Source organism: Anolis carolinensis, chromosome 5, assembly GCF_035594765.1.
Source record: "Anolis carolinensis isolate JA03-04 chromosome 5, rAnoCar3.1.pri, whole genome shotgun sequence".
In the NCBI taxonomy this organism is placed as follows: domain Eukaryota; kingdom Metazoa; phylum Chordata; class Lepidosauria; order Squamata; family Dactyloidae; genus Anolis; species Anolis carolinensis.
This window is the reverse complement of record NC_085845.1, coordinates 152,773,937-152,786,336: the sequence shown is the minus strand read 5'-3', so window position 1 is coordinate 152,786,336 and position 12,400 is coordinate 152,773,937. Positions and strand designations below refer to the sequence as shown.

Genomic DNA, 12,400 nt, shown 5'->3' with positions numbered 1-12,400 from the left:
GGAAAGGAAAATTTGAAATGTTGCCCCCTCTTATGTAGAAGGTCAGGCCTGGATAATTGCCTCCATCTGACCTTTAAAATATATATGCTCAGCAATTGTGGCAACAACTGTGCCAATATATTTAATAATAATAGAGATGGTTATAAAAGTTTTGAAATGTTTCCAATTGTTGTGCATTAAAAGCAAAGCTCTGCAGAAATAGATTTTATTTTGAAAATCATTTTTCCCAATTTCAACTTATTAACTGGATTCTCCAAAATACTTTGCCAAATGGACTTTATCAATCCATGGGGTGAATACAAAGGTGCACATAAACAATGTGTCTGCTTTTAAAGATAAAAGAAATGGAATTATAAATTAGGAAAGAGGAACATATAGCTTTTACAACTAAGGAAATGGTCCAGTTTGAAACCATTCCTCAGCAGGCACATATTACTCTGCTGGCCATGAATTCCTCACAGAAAAAATCATTGAACATGCTCCTAAATGAAAGATTGACCTCTCCACTGACAACTGGTAGTTTCCACATCAGTGAGGTGGTGAATTCACTCCAGCTTTTAACATTAATTTGAAAAAGACTATCAAAATGGTTGAACCGTAACCCCAAAACTGACTCAGCACCTTAGCTCAGACTAAAACCCAGAGCAGATTCACATCCCACTATCATAACTAGCCATAGCTAGTACACTCATAAAGGAAGTATATTATATCCTATTCACTATTGTTTGCTTTTGGTAATTTTCATCTAGGTGAGTCCCAGTAGGTACAAGAAAGGACAAGGGATGAACATGAATGATAATAATGAGACAAGGTGGCTCTGAATGTTGTAGGTGGCTAACAATAAGCTGTACTCTGTGAAATACCAAAAGTCTTACATTCGAAAGAGAAGACATAAAATAGGGAGCATATGCCATAACATCATTGGGGGTGCAAACCAGAGCAGGTGACAACATGAGGGGGGGGGTGACACCAAAATAAGTGTATTTTTAAAAGTTTATTGTTTTAGCAGTAATTACATTTTTTCAATAAAAAACATCCCTATAGTTGGTTATAACCACAAAACGATTTTGTGTAAACTCAGCTTCCATGTAGTACATTAATATATCTCTGGTTATGGATAATCAAGGGATATTGTAGTAAAACAAGGGCTCTCTGAATGTTTCTTAAGTGATATTGACTGGTGGTGAGTCTGTGCATTCAGAACTTTATGATCTTTCAGGTGACATTGTAAATATAAAAGTGTTTTCCCAGTCTCTTCGTATTGATGTAACCTAATGTAATGGTGATACCCCATTATTCAACACCTTGAACCCCAGTTTGGGAGATAAAGCAGAGCGTAAAGTTCATCATCATCTAGACAAAATCTGGAATTTCTTCTCTAATGGGGAAAATATTATAGAGTTCTGACCAAGCATACAAAACAGGAGCCTTCGTGGATTCCAATCCACTCGCATAGATGCAGTAAACATTCAGATCTTGGATAGAGGATGAGTTTCCCTTATCCAAAAATCCTAAATACTCCAAAAAATCAAAACATTTTGACACCAGCTACCCACTTCCAACTTTGAGGAAAGGGGGCTAGTCACATGTCCAGAACCTGTTGAGTTCTTCTTCAATAAGTCATGGCAGGGAAAAGAGAAGAATGGGAAAGAGAGTGGATGCCACTTACTCAAGGCCCCTGTAAAAAATATGTCCCAAATAATTTTGCATTTGCCTTCCATCTGTCCATTGAGGACTCATGATGGTTTGGGAACCTTAGAAATGGCCATTTTTTGTGTCCTGCACTTATAAGGGAGGAATGCGTATTTAAGAGACCCTGAAAAAGTTTACAAGAACTGCCATTTCAGATCATCACCATGCATTCATCTTGTGTATCTTCTTTTAGATATTTGTTTAAATGTCATCAAGTTATAAATCAAAATAAATTCACTCAAAACATTCTCCTTGTGACTTATTGCCATTACCAGAACAGATATCCAGGAAAAAGATTGTTGAAAGTGTGCATTAAGAAACCTTACTTGAAGGATGCTCAGGGAAACTCGGTGGAGTACATTATTTTTCCATTATGATAAGTTGCCTTCATCTAGCTGTGAGCATATTAAGGAAAGTGCTTGGGTCGCACTATTTTTGGGCATCCATTCTAAGCATAATTTCCCCTATATACATCTCATGCTTAATTTATTTCCCTTATTCTGTATCTCAGTAATTAAATTATGAGACCTACTGAAAAGTGTCTCAGAAAACAGATGGTGTGGAAGATGGCAACCACAATAAAGAAATATTGTAAAATCGTTACAGGTATGCCTTCACAGGGCAAATGTCTCCTTCAGAACTTGCTGTTCTGTACTTTGCATCAAATCTATAAAAGCTTTATAGTCCGATCCTAGAACTTCTATCTTCCACTTTCTGTGTAGGCCAGAGATTAAAATGGAGGCATATTGCAGGAGAAGCAGCCTTCTGCAGATTCCATGATTCCTGAATTGAGACCATTTCTTTTATTTGGGACTAGGTCAGGTTTCCATTAGTGAGACCATTTGCCACTAAATGTTGCTATTTTTTTTTTTTTTTAAAAAGGTATTTGCTTATGGAAGGTCTATGTGAAACCTTTAGCGTTGTGATTGCATTGAGAGGATACTTGTTCTTTATTGACACAAGATGTTTGATTTTTGTACGCAATAGCCTCGATTAATGCTTTGTTTTATTGTCTTTGCATTTTTTTGTACACTTTCCATTGGTGTATGTTCCACTTCCCCATGTTGCTATGGTTTGCTAGGCTTGGAATGGCACACCTAGATGAGTGGGTAAATCACAGGGCTACAGACTAGTTCAGACTAGTCATGATTAGTTGAAAAAAGTCTTTCCATAGTGGTTTCTTTTTAATACACATAGCCCTGCATGATGGCATCATATCAGAGATAGAGGAATAGCTCTCTTGCTAGTGTAGATATAGGAGAAAAATGATATTTCCTATACATTTATATATATGTATGTTCCAGCCCAGCAGGCTTATCACACCATGATCAGCCAGCACAAGCTGTGGAATACTAGTCAGGGAGATGGGGATATTGTCATGGAACCAAGTCCCAGGGCTGAATTTCCAAGCCCTGGACTTGGAGTCATAACATAAATAATCCTGAATGTCTCATGAAAGCACCTGGCAGAAGAATCATAGAATCATAGAATCATAGAATAGTAGAGTTGGAAGAGACCTCAAAGGCCATCTAGTCCAACCCCCCGCTAAGAAGCAGGAAATCGCATTCAAAGCACCCCCGACAGATGGCCATCCAGCCTCTGCTTAAAAGCCTCCAAAGAAGGAGCCTCCACCACGGCCCGGGGGAGAGAGTTCCACTGCCGAACAGCCCTCACAGTGAGGAAGTTCTTCCTGATGTTCAGGTGGAATCTCCTTTCCTGTAGTTTGAAGCCATTGTTCCGTGTCCTAGTCTGCAGGGCAGCAGAAAATAAGCTTGCTCCCTCCTCCCTATGACTTCCCCTCACATATTTGTACATGGCTATCATGTCTCCTCTCAGCCTTCTCTTCTGCAGGCTAAACATGCCCAGCTCTTTAAGCCTCTCCTCATAGGGCTTGTTCTCCAGACCCTTAATCATTTTAGTTGCCCTCCTCTGGACGCTTTCCAGCTTGTCAGCATCTCCCTTCATCTGCGGTGCCCAAAACTGGACACAGTATTCCAGGTGTGGTCTGACCAAGGCAGAATAGAGGGGGAGCATGACTTCCCTGGATCTAGACGTTATTCCCCTATTGATGCAGGCCAAAGTCCCATTGGCTTTTTTAGCTGCCGCATCACATTGTAGGCTCATGTTTAACTTGTTGTCCACGAGGACTCCAAGATCTTTTTCGCACACACTGCTGTCAAGCCAGGCGTCCCCCATTCTGTATCTTTGATTTCCATTTTTTCTGCCGAAGTGAAGTATCTTGCATTTGTCCCTGTTGAACTTCATTTTGTTAGTTTCGGCCCATCTCTCTAGTCTGTCAAGATCGTTTTGAATTCTGCTCCTGTCTTCTGGAGTGTTAGCTATCCCTCCGAGTTTGGTGTCATCTGCAAACTTGATGATCGTGCCTTCTAACCCTTCGTCTAAGTCGTTAATAAAGATGTTGAACAGAACCGGGCCCAGGACGGAGCCCTGCGGCACTCCACTTGTCACTTCTTTCCATGATGAAGACGACGCATTGGTGAGCACCCTTTGGGTTCGTTCGCTTAGCCAATTACAGATCCACCTAACCGTAGTTTTGTCTAGCCCACATTTTACTAGTTTGTTTGCCAGAAGGTCGTGGGGGACTTTGTCGAAGGCCTTACTGAAATCTAGATATGCTACATCCACGGCATTCCCTGTATCGACCCAACTCGTAACTCTATCGAAAAAAGAGATCAGATTAGTCTGGCATGACTTGTTTTTGGTAAATCCGTGTTGACTATTAGCAATGACCGCATTTGTTTCTAAGTGTTTGCAGACCACTTCCTTAATGATCTTTTCCAGAATCTTGCCTGGTATTGATGTGAGGCTGACCGGACGGTAATTGTTTGGGTCGTTCTTTTTTCCCTTCTTGAAGATAGGGACCACATTCGCCCTCCTCCAATCTGCTGGGACTTCTCCTGTTCTCCAAGAACTCTCGAAGATGATTGCCAGTGGTTCTGAAATAACTTCCGCTAGTTATAGAAGAGCATGGGAACTCGGGGTTGAAAGTATAAACAATTATAATTGGTAGACTGTGTGGGAATAGTAGTAATGTGATACAGGGGGTGGGGTTTTGATGATGACATTTACGTGTGGTGTGACGTTGCAACAAAGGTGATAAAAATGATTGTATGTAAACATTAGGTCATTCTCGACTTTTTCCAAGTCATGTATTCTTCAATAAAAATTGGTTTTGAGAGCAGCTATCTTTGATCTGCGTTCATGCTGGTTCTTTGAAGTAAGCAGGACAGATATAGTAAAGGAAGACAAAAAGCTGGTTGAGTTTTCCATATCCGAAATGCTTGAGACCAGAAGTGTTTTAGAGTTTGAAGTTTTCCAGATTTGGGAATACCTGTACTTGCAAATACAGTAGAGTCTCGCTTATCCAAGCTAAACGGGCCGGCAGAAGCTTGGATAAACGAATATCTTGGATAATAAGGAAAGATTAAGGAAAAGCCTATTAAACATCAAATTAGGTTATGATTTTACAAATTAAGCACCAAAACATCATGTTATACAACAAATTTGACAGAAGTAGTAGTTCAATACGCAGTAATGTTATGTTGTAATTACTGTATTTACAAATTTAGCACCAAAATATCACGATATATTGAAAACATTGACTACAAAATGGCTTGGATAATCCAGGACGTTGGATAAGCGAGTGTTGGATAAGTGAGACTCTACTGTACATATACAATCCCATATCTTAGAGACCAAACACATGTCAAAACATAAAATTAATTTGCATTAAACTAAGTTTATATACATTGAACCATCAGAAAGTATATGTGTCACTCTATGTCATCCATGTGGACAATTTCAGATTTCAGAGTTTTTGGATTTTGGATAAGTGATGCTTAACGTGTATCTCAATCACACTAACGTTTAATTCATTTTATTTTTATTAGCTTTCCTCAAAAGTTGCCAAAGCATTGTGCAACAAATCAAAACAGCATAAAATAAAATTTTAACGATTAAGCTATTTAGTTGGGCAAAAGCCTGGTTTGAAGCACATGATGAAAAGAGTTCACTTTACTTGAAGAACCAGTTTTGGGTAGTTTGCTTGAACTTTCTTCAATTGGTTCTGAAACAGATACAACTGTGATTAAGATTGAATCTGACATACAGTTTCCATGTCTGTGACAGCATCAACCAACTGAATAAGTACATTAGTCAATGCTGAAAAACATCTTACGAAACCATGAACACCTAACAGACAATTACCGATGAGCAAGTTAGAAGTCATGTAACCATCACAGCCTCAATAAGAGAAGGTCTAATATCTTTGATTCTTACTGACTAATGTGACAGATACATAGCTGAGTATCTGAGTCCCACTTATTTTTTAAAAACCACAGAAATCTGTTAGGTCATCAACTTCAGGTGTGAGAGTTATGGCTTCAAAAAATGATCAGTACATAGAATCATAGAATAGTAGAGTTGGAAGAGACCTCATGGGCCATCCAGTCCAACCCCCTGCCAAGAAAACATCTGAAGTTTTGTTTGTGTAGTCAGTTCCCTCTCACTACCCATCTACACCTAGCTTTATTACAACCTCCCAAAAATTAGGCTAGGTGAATCAAGCATCTCTTACCCCGAAGGACCATAATCTGAATAGTAGACCTACTATATCAATGAAATTTATGTAAGTACTGACCCACACTAAATAATGAATTCTATGGGTCAACTTTACTTGGGACTACTAATAGAATTCAAGACAGAAATATTGCCTGGATTATTGCTCAAGACTGCTGACTTGAAGGTTGGGTTGCTGACCTGAAGGTTGCCAGTTCGAATCCAGGGAAAGAGTGGATGAGCTCCCTCTGTCAGCTCCAGCTCCCCATGCGGGGACATGAGAGAAGCCTCCCACAAAGATGATAAAACATCAAACATCCTGGTGTCCCCTGGACAACGTCCTTGCAGACGGCCAATTCTCTCACACCAGAAGCAACTTGCAATTTCTCAAGTCATTCCTGTCATGAAAAAAAATCCTACATTTAGGGTATAATAGGAATGAAGTGCATTTATTGGTGTTATTATTATTGTTTACTTTAAAGTTGTTTCTGACTTATGGTTACACTAAGGCAAAACTGTTTCTTGGCAAAAGTCATTCACAGGGAGTTTGTCCTTGCCTTCCTCTGAGGATGACGGAGTGTGATTTGCTCAGTCAATTGACCCAGTCAGTTACCATTCCACAATTCTGTATGCTCTTCCAAATATCCCATGAAAATGCATGCACATACGCTGGGCATGCAAAGATCTACACAAAGGTGTGTAAAAAGAAGGGCAGAATTTACTTCCTCCTGAAATCCTCATATGTTCTGTCTTAGGGCTAAAACTGACTACATTCATTTCAGTTGTCCTTCTTCTTGTCCGCTTGTTCAGCTTCCTGAAAATCTTTTTAAAATCACTTTAATAGTACAATAGCTCTGCTGTTTGTACAATAAACATGCATTGAGCATTAATGGAGCTTTCTCCCAAGTATGATGCCATAATATCCAGATTCACATACATAAAATGACTCCCTATCTGATTCAAGACAAAGATACCAACAAGATGCAAATGAATATGAGAGTACTCCTTCACTCTTGCCTATGGGATAAAGGAGTGCAAAGCCCCACAACTGCAATAGCTTTTAGGCAAAAGAATGTTGTGTTTTTTATTTCTTGCCTAAACAGCTAATCTTTCTCTTGTGCGCAGGCCACAGAGTGCCTTCCATGCCAACATCCCACAGTAGGCTCACTTGGGGGGAAGTGAGTGCTTCCATTGTTACTCTGCTAGTGAAGCTCCTTTGAGTTTGAATCCAGATTCGGTACTGTTCAATTATCTGGGAGAAGACCACAAGGAAGTGCTAGAGAGAGAAGGATATGTCGCAGCTATCAAATTGGGGTTCCAAACATTCAACCCCTTCTGCGGAAGTTGCACCCTTCGTCCAAGGAGAAAACCCCAAAACAAACTGTCTTTTAGTAAAGAAAGATTTATATGAAAATATATACAAACATAACAGTCCTTGGCTTTTATCAGCAGCTTTCAACTGGCGAAACAAAATGTTATCTTCAAGCTTTCTTCAGCTCCTTTCCAACAGCAACACCATCATCATCACCATAACAATCACATTCACATTCACTAACTCAAGATTTACTCAGTCTCTATTAATAGCAATCAGTCTTTAGCAGGTGTCTTGATTGCTGCTGGTCAAACATGGAGAGGACATGATTCTTACAAACACTTATCCATTTTCACATAAGAAATGACCTAAATAATATAAAACTCTAACAGGATAGTCTATTTTAAGGGGGGAGGGAGTTGAAAGAGGCAAACCATTTCTCCCATTTTTGCTGGTCATTCCAACTCCCCACTTCCCATATCATAAATGAGGGTTGTTTCCATGACGGGGACATGGGTGGAGGGAATAACAGGAAAACAGGGCAAAATGGTTTTGCTCCTTCAACCTACCCTCCACCTCAATAAAATGAACTATTCTCCTCTTTCTTGTGTCCCCTTGTGGCCTCTGCCTGGATAAAGCAACAGTACCCCAGATTCTATCCGAGGCACTAAGTATCTATATATATAAAAGAGTGATGGCATCACGGCAATTCACAAAACAACAAAACTACAGGCCCCCCAACCTCAAAATTTGACAACACAACCCATCATCCACGCCTCAAGGTTGATACAACAAAAAGAAAAGAAAAATAAAGTCCTAATTAGAGGGAGAGCAATAATTTTTTTTATCCAATTGCTGCCAGTTTAGAGGGCTAATCTCTGCCCACTTGGTTGCCTAGCAACCAAGGGACAGCCAGGTTTCAGTTAGGGGACAGGCAGATTTAGGCCTCACTTAGACTTCTTCCACAGATTATCTAATTTGCACTGGATTATATGGCAGTGTAGACTCAAGGCCCTTCCACACAGCTATATAACCCATTTAGAATCTTATATTATCTGCTTTGCACTGGATTATCTTGACTCCGCACTACCATATAATCCACTTCAGTGTGCATTTTATACAGCTGTGAAGAAGGGGCCTCAGATAATCCAGTTCTGAGCAGATAATATAAGATTAGAAATATACAGTAGAGTCTCACTTATCCAATGTAAACAGGCCGGCAGGATAAGTGAATATGTTGGATAATAAGAAGGGATTCAGGAAAAGCCAATTAAACATCAAATTAGGTAATCGTTATACAAATTAAGTACCAAAACATCATATTATACAACAAATTTGACAGAAAAAGTAGTTCCATGCGCAGTAATGCTATGTAGTATTTACAGTAGAGTCTCACTTATCCAACACTCGCTTATCCAACGTTCTGGATTATCCAACGCATTTTTGTAGTCAATGCTTTCAATATATCGTGATATTTTGGTGCTAAATTCATAAATACAGTAATTACTATATAGCATTACAGTGTACTGAACTTTTTCTGACAAATTTGTTGTCTAACATGATGTTTTGGTGCTTAATTTGCAAAATCATAACTTAATTTGATGTTTAATAGGGTTATCCTTAATTCCTCATTATCCAACATATTCGCTTATCCAACGTTCTGCCGGCCCGTTTATGTTGGATAAGTGAGACTCTACTGTACTGTATTTACAAATTTACCACTAAAATATCACAATGAATTTAAAACACTGACTACAAAAACATTGATTATGAAAAGGCAGACTGCGTTGGATAATCCAGAACATTTTATAAGCGAATGTTGGATAAGTGAGATTCTTCTTTAATATGAAATAATGACTGGGATAGAATAATGCAGAACAATATAATCTCTAATACCAGGACAGTAAATAAACAGTGGAATTCCACACAGGAAACAATCAGGGCCAGCTAACACCTCCCAACAAAGTATTCCCATCATCAAAGTCTGGCAAATCCTGTTTTCTCAGGGCCACAGACAGTAGAAGCACATAAAATATCGCAAACAACATCACTCTGAAAACAAGGGTATTCCAGACAGGAAACAATCAGGGCCAGCTAACACCTCCCAACAAAAAATTCACTCAGGGAGGAAACAGCCAGGCTTTAAAGCTGCAAGGCCATTACATCCTAATCATTTTTCCTAATTGCAGCATTCATACTTGCCTCCAACAAACAAAAAAAACCAATCAGAAATATTGTATATTCACAACCTTTAGGAAATAATATCCCCTGATGGCGCAGCGTGTTAAAGCGCTGAGCTGCTGAACTTCTGGACCGAAAGGCCGCAGGTTTGAATTGAGGGAGCAGAGAGAGCCCCCACTGTTAGCCCCAGCTTCTGCCAACCCAGAAGTTCGAAAACATGCAAATGTGAGTGCATCAATAGGTACTGCTCCGGCGGGAAGGTAACGCTGCTCCATGTAGTCATGCCACATGACCTTGGAGGAGTCTACGGACAACGCCGGCTCTTCGGCTTAGAAATGGAGATGAGCACCAACCTCCAGAGTAAGACACGACTGGACTTAATGTCTGGGGAAAACCTTTACCCTTGACCTTAACTACCACCAATTCCTCAATACTTTATTTCCCATACCACCATATTTCGCCACAGCAACGCGTGGCCGGGCACAGCTAGTACTTAAAAATAGGTTTGACACCATGGACAGCTTCTTTAAAATAATGGCTAAAACCTAGAATAGATTCACTGCCCTACTGATCAGAGCCACTTATCCAACATACTTTGAAACTGACCAGTCCATCTGTCCTTCCAGATTTCCTTTTGTGTTGCAACTGTTTTCTGAACAAAACACTTGCAACAGAAATAGTAAGTATGCAATCATATTGCTGTGTTGTTAAATAAAATTCTGTTTTCATGAATAGCTCTTAAGGGTCTCATCTCCAAATGTTTATAATCACTTTCTTTTTAATTAACTCTGCAAAATTGCTTCACATGAGCTCTATTCTTTAGACTAAGACACCCATTTATCTAAAAAATATTTTCATGATAATCTTCATAAATCCATTCAATTTAAACTCATGAGATGTATCATTGATTTGCAAATATCTGAATTTCAGGCTCAGGGCCCTCAATAAAACATAATTTTGATTTCTGCTTTCCTGCTAATTGGTTTAGATGCGATGACACTATTACCTTTGATGAGGCACAGAAAAACTATTTTATTCTTGATTGCTTACAACATTAACATCATAAAACCATGTTTCCTCATATTGTCTGATCATCTTATGCCATGCTGTTCATCATTGCCAATTTTATGCTTTGAAGGTGGGGTGGGGGTTGGAGTCGATGCCTGCTTATTATTGTGGGATTCTGTTGGGGTAAAAAAGAAATCATATCTATATGAACATTATATGCCCAATACTGGCTACCATACATAGCTTTGTTGTTTATTTGTTCAGTTGCTTCTGACTCTTCGTGAAGTCCTGGACCAGCTCACGTCAGAGCTGCCTGTCCGCCGTGGCCACCCCCAGCTCCTTCAAGATCAAGCCAGTTACTTCAAGGATACCATCCATCCATCTTGCCCTTGGTCGGCCTCTCTTCCTTTTTCCTTCCATTTTCCCCAGCATCATTCCCTTCTCCAAGCTTTCCTGTCTTCTCATGATGTGGCCAAAGTACTTCATCTTTGCCTCTAATATCCTTCCCTCCAGTGAGCAACCGGCATTATTTCCTGGAGTATGGACTGGTTGGATCTTCCTGCGGTCCAAGGCACTCTCAGAATTTTCCTCCAACACCACAGTTCAAAAGCATATATCTTCCTTTGCTCAGCCTTCTCAAACTGAAAATCCTATTTTTTTAACCTCCTAGAGGCTAATTAAATCTGCAAATAATCAAATCTGCAAAAGTTCAAATTGCAAGTGTGAAGGGCTGAATATAATCTGAATCCTCTTGTCATAGGAACAGAAGAAGAATCATAGTAGATCGGTTCAAAGTTCTAGGTAAGCATTAATAATAAATAATAAAACTTTATTTATATCCCGCCCTATCTCCCTGTGAGGACTCAGGGTGTTCTGTTCCTACATTTGCCAACCAGTTGTCTATGGAAAGTCCAACTGCAAGATATGAATACAACAGTCTGTTGGCTTCTCAGAAAGTGGTACAAAAAGATAAAGTCTTCCCTGCAATTTAATGGTCTTTAAGTGAAGTTTCCACTACTGCCCTGCCTCTCTTTCTTCTGGGCCATAACATAACTGCAAAACCTTTCTTTCTTCTCATCCCCAATATGCCAGGAAATAAAATAATGCATGGCAGCTTCTAACATAGAGGATACAATGGGTTCTGCTTCTATAATTATTATTTCATCCTATCTTCTATTATTTCTTCAGTCTTAAAATAGTTCATCTTTCAATTTTTGCCTACTAAATTTTCTGATATTTGGAAGAATAATATATCCCCAGTTGAGAAAGATGTGTTTCTTGACACTCTTTGAATCCCTACATAGCTCAAGAGCCTATATCTCAAGAACTGTCCAACTGTTTCTTTTTCTTCTTGGAAGTTGCCATGATAACAGCATGACTATTATGTTTTAGTAGTCTATTCTCTAGTCTATAAGAAATAAGCAGACAGAATAGTCCCTTTGTTCTGCTCCTCTGAAATATTTTTAAAAGCTTTGATATTGCCAACCATTTGGCTTAAAAAATGTAGGGCTGGGAAGATGACTAGACTAAAGACAAACTATACAATAAAAGAAAAGAAATGTGATGACTGAAAAAAATTCCACAATTCTTGATATAAAGGGAAACAAATTGTCATAGCTTCGGGCTGCC

The 12,400-nt window shown here is 39.2% G+C and overlaps 1 long non-coding RNA gene across 1 annotated transcript; it reads right to left on the bottom strand.

The window, feature by feature from the left end:
- Positions 1–5,579: 5,579 nt before the first annotated feature.
- LOC134299530 (uncharacterized) lies at positions 5,580–12,400 on the bottom strand. Its single transcript, XR_010006749.1, has 2 exons — positions 6,472–12,400; positions 5,580–5,779 (listed from the first exon to the last, which is right to left on the bottom strand). It is a non-coding gene; the product is annotated as an uncharacterized LOC134299530 (long non-coding RNA).